General features: G+C 42.4%; 1 pseudogene; it reads left to right on the top strand.

Annotated features, from left to right (window-relative positions):
- The first annotated feature begins 5740 nt into the window (after positions 1-5740).
- LOC121282542 lies at positions 5741-6009 on the top strand (annotated as a pseudogene).
- The last annotated feature ends 1647 nt before the right edge of the window (positions 6010-7656 follow it).

The raw sequence follows: 7656 nt of genomic DNA on the forward strand, positions 1-7656 counted from the left end.
CACCCTATATGTTTCTTCACTGTGAAGAATGCCCCTCACTCACTTTTACACTAAGTCAAGGGCGGGACTGAACACATGTTACTTCTCTCCAGTAACCATACCAACAAAGTGGTGTTCTGGAATGGTCACAGTATGAAGCCTAATGGTCCAATTAGAATCTGCTTGGACTTGACTCAATTAAACAAGTCAGTAGAAGGCGAGATCCATCCAATGGCATCAGTGGATGAAAGTCTTGCCAAATTAGCAAAAAGTATCCTCTTCACAAAATTGGATGCAAACAGTGGCTTTTAGCAGTTGCCTGTAAACAATGAATCAAGATTAAAACAGAATTACCTGGAAAATCTCAGCAGGTCTGGCAGCATCGGCGGAGAAGAAAAGAGTTGACGTTTTGAGTCCTCATGACCCTTCGACAGAACTTGAGTGAATCCACTCAAGTTCTGTCGAAGGGTCATGAGGACTCGAAATGTCAACTCTTTTCTTCTCTGCCGATGCTGCCAGACCTGCTGAGTTTTTCCAGGTAATTCTGTTTTTGTTTTGGATTTCCAGCTTCTGCAGTTTTTTTGTTTTTATCAATGAATCAAGATTGCTTTTTTCACCCAATTTAGTCATTATTGTTCTGACAGGTTACCATTCGGAATTGCTTCTACATCCAAGATATTCCAAAGAATGATGCCCCAGACCCTGGAAGGCACTGCAGGAGTAATATGCCATATGACATTCTAGTACATGGTTCATCGTGAGAAGAACAAGACTGCCGAGTGACAGCAGTCCTCATAGTCCTACAAGAAGCAAGTTTGACATTAGACAAATGCAAATTTGCAAAGCTTATGATAAATTCTTTGGCCACATGGAGCAAGCTTCGGGAATTACTGCTGACCCACAGAAAACCAAAGTCATTAGAGAGCTCCCACAGCCTAAAAACAGAATTACAAAGATTCCTTGGGATGATCAGCCAAGTAGGGAAGTTCCTACCAAACCTGGCAGAAATCAATGAGCTCTTATGACAGCTGTTGAGACAATGTCAATAGTGATGCTGGAGTGTGGACCACCAAAATGCTTTTGACAAGATCAAAAATCTCCTAATTGCACATATATTCTAGCACACTATGATCCAGAGTTACAAATAATTGTGGCAGTGGACATAGTGCTGTTTCAAGTTCAAAAAGATGAACAAAGAAGACCAGTTTATTACACCTGAAGGTCCCCCACAGGCACAGAGAAGAGGTATTTAGACAGGTTAAGAGAATGGGCAAAGAAGTGGCAGATGGAATACAATGTGGGGAAGTGTTGAGGTCATGCACTTTGGTGGGAAGAAAAGAGGCATAGACTATTTTATAAATGGGAAGAGAATTCAGAAATCTGGAGTGCAAAGGGACTTGGGAGTCCTAGTCCAGGATTCTCTTAAGGTTAACTTGCAGGTTGAGTCGGTAGTTAGGAAGGCAAATGCAATATTGGCATTTATTTCGAGAGGACTAGAATATAAAAGCAGGGATGTGCTGCTGAGGCTTTATAAGGCTCTGGTCAGACCACGTTTAGAATATTGTGAGCAATTTTGGGCCCCGTATCTCAGGAAGGATGTGCTGGCCCTGGAGATGGTCCACAGGAGGTTCACGAGAATGATCCCAGGAATGAAAGGCTTAACATATGAGGAATGTTTGAGGACTCTGGGTCTATATTCAATGGAGTTTAGAAGGATGAGGGGGGATCTGATTGAAACTTACAGAATACTGAAAGGCCTGGATAGAGTGGACGTGGGGAAGATGTTTCCATTAGTAGGAGAGACGAGGACCCAAGGGCACAGCCTCAGAGTAAAGGGAAGACCTTTTAGAACAGAGATGAGGAGAAACTTCTTTAGCCAGAGAGTGGTTAATCTATGGAATCCATTGCCACAAAAGGCTGTGGAGGCCAGGTCATTGAGTGCATTTAAGACCAAGATAGATAGGTTCTTGATTGGTAGGGGGATCAAAGGCTACGGGGAGAAGGTGGGAGAATGGGGTTGAGAAACTTATCAGCCATGATTGAATGGCGGAGCAGACCCGATTGGTCGAATGGCCTAATTTCTGCTCCTATGTCTTATGGTCTTATGGTCTTATGTATGCAATCACTGAGAAAGAAACATGGGGCGTGCTAGAAGTTCTCTGATTATGTCATGGGATTAGATTTAAAATTGAAACCGACTACAAACCTTGGTTACTCTTCTTAGCCTAAAGGAAATAGCAAAAATGTTGCCTAGAATTCAAAGTTTTAGACTGAGACACATGAGGTATGATTCAGTTACTGAGTATGTTCAGATGACAGTAAATGCATTAGCAAGAAGACCAGTGGAATGAGTTAAATTGGAAGATTTAAGTTTTATTCAAGAAGTGGATGCATATACTTCACTCATTATTAAATATTTACCAGCCAAAGAAAAGAGGTTACAAGAGACTAAACAAGCACAACAACAGGGTGACAAATGCATCCAAATAAAAGAGTATTATTGAAATAGATGGCCAGATTATACTCCTGACAACCCAGTACTTCGTCAAAATTTTGAGAACAGAAAACATCTCACAGACAGTTTCCTAGTTTTTAATGACAGGCTAGTCATCCCTAAAACACTTCAACTCAATATTCTCCAGAAAATCCATCAAGGTCACTTGGTATGAAATGCTGAACAAGAGCCCAGCAGTCAGTCTGGTAGCCAGTCTTCATTCACTCCATTGAAGAGTTAATCACAAATTGCTTTACATGTGCATTGAACAGCCAACTGCAGAATGAACCACTGGCACCTTTTGCTTTTACTTCGAGGCCATGACAGTGCCTGGGAGTGGATTCATTTGAGGCCAGAGGCAAAGTTCTCATCATCGTCATTGATTAATACTGCAGATGGTTTGAAGTGAATAGACTATGCAGCATCACAGCGTAGGCAGTCATTACATCACTAAGAAGAATCTTCACCACACATGGCATCCCAGACATTGTGGTGTCAGACAATGATCCTCAGTTTGTTAATAAACTGTTCTACAACTTTGCACAGGAATATGGTTTCATGCAAGTGCCTAGTTTGCCTATATATCCTCAGTCAAATGAAGAAGCAGAAAGAGTCAAACAATCAAGGATAATTAAGAAAAACCAGCATGGGTTCATGAAGGGAAAATCATGTTTAACTAACTTGCTGGAGTTTTTTGAGGATGTTAGAGAAGGTTGATAAAGGAAACACTGTTGATGTGGTTTATATGGATTTTTGCAAGGCTTTTGATATAGTGCCACACAACTGCCTTGTGAGCAAAATTCTAGCTCATGAAATAAAAGGGAAAGTAGATATTTGAATAAGAAATTGACTCAGTGACAGGAAACAGAGTGTAGTGATAAATGGCTGCTTTTCAGATTAGAGGAATGTTCGTAGTAGAGTTCCCCAGGGGTCAGTGTTGGGACCCTTGCTCTTCCTGATATATATTAATGGCTTAGACTGTGGTGTTCAGGGCATGATTTCAAAATTTGCTGATGATACAAAGTTTGGAAACATTATCAACTGTGATGATAGCTTTAAACTTCAAAAGGACTTACACATGTTGGTGAAGTTCAATGCAGAGTGGCGTAAGGTGATTAATTTTGGCAGGAAGAATATCGAGAGACAGTATAAAATAAAGAGATAAACTCTAAAGGAGGTGCAGGAACAGAGGGACCTTGGTGTATACATACATAGGCCATTGAAGATGGCAGGCTGTGTTGAGAGCAGTTAATACAGCACATAGTATCTTAGGCTTTATTAACGGGGCATTGGGTACAAGAGTAAGGAGGTCATGTTGAACTCGTATAAGGCACTAGTTAGACTTCATCTGGAGTACTGCGTCCAGTTCTGGGTGCCATACTTGAAGAAGGGTGTGAAGGCACTGGAGAGAGTACAGAGGACATTCACAAGAATGATTCCAGGGATAAAAAACTGTAGCTATGAGGATAAATTGGAGTGGTTGGGGCTGTTTTCCTTGAAGAACAGAAGGCTGAGAGAAGACTTGAGAGAGGTATTCAATATCCTGAGGGGTATGGACAGGGTAAATAGTGAGAAACTGTTCCTACTCAAGAGAACATCAAGAACTAGAGGGCAGATTTAAAATAATTGGCAAAAGCAGTAAAAGTGATGTAAGCAAAAATATTTTCATCTAGAGGGTGGCTGGAATCTGGAACAAACTTCCTGAAAGGGTTGTGGAGGAAGGTTCGATTGAGGTATTCAAAAGGGAGTTAGATTGTTACCTGAAAAGAGAGAATGTGTAAGGTTACTCTGATAAGGCAGGGGAGTAGGACTAGCAAGAATGCTCTTTCAGGTAGCTAGTGCAGATTCGATAGGCCAAATGGCCTCCTTCTGCACTGTAAATATTCTGTTCTGAATCTATTTTTGATCAGTGAAAGACAGATATTGTGTGTTTAACACCAACACGGCTAAACTTTCTGCCATTTCAGCTCTACCACCACTATGTCAACTGATCCAGGGCTTGAATGGGTGGAAATATGTTTCATGTCCCTCCTTCCTCCACTTCCCATTGGGCATACCCACAGGCAATCGTCCCCTCCTCCACTCCCATATATGGTCAGGCACAAGCAAATAAAGTTTCATCAATGGAAATGGAGACTCTACGATATTTCCCACCATGGATTAAAAAAGACTTGCATTTATATAGCGCCTAATCACAACCTATGAATGCCTCAAAGCACTGTATAGTCAATGAAGTACTTTTGAGGCATAGCCACTGTTGTAATGTAGGAAATGTGACAGCCAATTTGCACACAGCAAGTCCTCAGAAACAGCAACATGATAACAACCAGATAATCTGATTTTGTGATGTTGATAAATATTGGCTGAGACACCAATTTTGGTTTTCATCAGGATACTGACATGGCATCTTTTTTGTCCACCTGACAGGGCCATAGTTTAACATCTCATCTGAAAGGCTGCACCTTTGACAGTGCAGCACTCCCTCAGTACAGCAGTGGAGTGTCAGGCCAGTTCTTTTTGCAATCAAGTCCTGAGCCTTCTGACTCAGAGGCAACAGCGCTACCAACTGAACCACAGCTCACACACTAAACTAAAGCAGGAGCAACATAGGTTCTGGCATTCAGTGATGAATAGAAGGGGATTTAGGTCAATGCAAATATTCTCAGAGTTAAGGTCATGTACAGGACCCAAAGCATCAAAGAATTTCAGTGGCTGCTTTCTCCTGCTCCCTGTGGTAAACCCTTGAGGTCTGTTGTAGTAGTTCTTGACTTCCAGTCTGGTGACACTACAGGGGACCTGATTCTGCTGCCTTCAGGCTAGACATGTGACTGGGATTGGTGGGCACATCCATTGTGGGACTGTCCAAATGGAGGTTAATCTCCTTATTGGAAAATCCATGCCATATACTTGACACAAAGGACGTGGATCTTTTTGTGGATACAGCATCTGTCCACATAGAATGGAAAGTTTCATTATTGTTAAAGTCACATTAACTCTGCACAAAATACTATTTTGTGTTACACTAAAGGTTCAAGCTTTATGGACTTGATGGGTCAAATGACCTCCTTCTGTGCTGCAATGACTTTATGGGAAAAATTTTCCCCTCATTGGGGGGGAGGGCAGGAGCGGGCACGGGCAGACGCACCTCCAATCGGCGCCCCCAATTGGGGGCACACCGCCATTTTACATGGGCAGGCCAATTAAGGCCTGCCCAGCGTGACATCTGCCAGGAAGCGTTATGCGGCCTTCTCTGCTCCATCCGGCAAGATGGTGAAATGCACCAAGAAGGTGGGGAATATGAAACCCATTACGGAGCCTCACTCCGTAAGATAGTGAAAAAGATTGAGATCAGCCAACACGCTAAATACATCTGCTCCTTCTGTGGGAAAACAAAGATGAAGCGGCGGGCAGTCAGTATCTGGCATCGTGGATCTTGCATGAAAACAGTGGCTGGGGGAGCTTGGGCCTACAACACCACCTCTGCTGTTACAGTAAAGTCTGCATTTCGCCATCTTTGGGAGCTGAAGTATCAGTGAGCACTGGCTGTGGAGTCTGACCTCTTCCAGAGCTTTATATGTCCTCAAACTTGTTAATGAAATGTTAAATGAAAAGGCAAATGTGCGGGCGGGGGAGATTCCCTCAGCCAAGAGTGCGCTCTTTCGTGCATGCGTGTGAAAGAGCGCACTGATCTTCCTGAGGCTAAGTGCTGCCTCAGGGAGATCAGCTCCAAATTTTAAAATGTTAAGCAAATGATAGCAACGTTTCCCTGACATGTCCCCTCATGTGACACTGTCACATGAGTTGGAATATGTCCTTCACTTTTACTGAAAACTTTTTAAAATATTTAAAAACCTTCATGAAACCTCATCCTGCCCGTTGATGAGGTTTCATGCTTTTACTAATTCCCGCTGGGGTTCCTGGCCTGCCCGCCAACCTTAAGTTTGGACGGGCAGGTCCATTGATGAATTTAATTAGTTTTTCAATGGCCTCAATAGGCCGTTGACAGGTTGGCGGGCGCACAGTTGACTTGGCTGCGCCCCCGCCAACCTGAAAATGGAAATAACGTGGGGTGAAGTTGGGAGTTCCACCCAACATCATCCCACATCATTTTATGCGTTGGCGTGTGGGTCCCGCCCCTGCTCGCTGACCGGAAGATCCTCCCCTATGAATACGACTATATTGTGCATCGCAGCCTCAGCTCACAGCTTCTACTTTGCAGACTTATTGTATGTGCATTCTGCAACAAAGCAATTGCCTTACAGTAGCATAGTCTGGTACTAATTAGTAAGGAACTGTCTCTAAATTACTGATATGAAACACTGACACTTATTGAAGCTTCCCCGAATGTCACTGATTATTTGCTCAGACAGGCTATGTCGGATTATGGGTGGCACCTTCACTCTGGAAGAAGTTGAAGTTGCTCTGCTGGTATTTCTTTGCCTAATGCCTGAGGCAATTGAAAGATTTACTAAAGGTTGGAAGAAATATTGGTTGTTGACTGTTAGTTGGATACGTTATCTGTGGCGCCATCTTAGAAATGGATTTTACAAAGAGATATTGAGCGATTAAGTGAATGGGCAAAACCGTGACAAATGGATTTCAGTGTGGACGAATTTGAGGTTATCCACTTTGGACCTAAAATTGATGAAACAGGGTACTTTCTAAATGGTGAAAAACTAGAAAGAGTGGAGGCCCAAAGAGACTTGGTGCTCCAGCGACGCAGGTCATTAACAGCTGCCCAGACCTACGTTCTGCAATCTACTCCCTTATCGCTGCATCACCTTTCTTCTCTCTCCCCTTTTTAGTGGCTCCTTAAAACTTACTGCTTTGAGTAAGTTTTTAATAATATCTTTTAATATGACTCATTGTCAAATTTCACCTGATAACCTTCCAGTAAAGCACCTAGGGCTGTTTTACTACATTAAAGATGCTATATAAATGCAAGCAGTTGTTGCTGTATGTGGCAGTATATAAATGTTCATATAATATCATAACGTTTCTACCCTAAGGCAGGACTGAAAGCATGATTAAATTGAATTTTGCATTTCAGTAGCCATCTGACAAAAATACTTCCTGTCAGATGTCCTATGTCATTTGCTGATATGTTATGCACCATTTCAACCTATCCAGGCTTCTCAACATGTTCTCAATTCTAATATTAAACAAAGTCAAACATTCAATTC

Source organism: Carcharodon carcharias, chromosome 9 (assembly GCF_017639515.1).
Source record: "Carcharodon carcharias isolate sCarCar2 chromosome 9, sCarCar2.pri, whole genome shotgun sequence".
NCBI lineage: Eukaryota > Metazoa > Chordata > Chondrichthyes > Lamniformes > Lamnidae > Carcharodon > Carcharodon carcharias.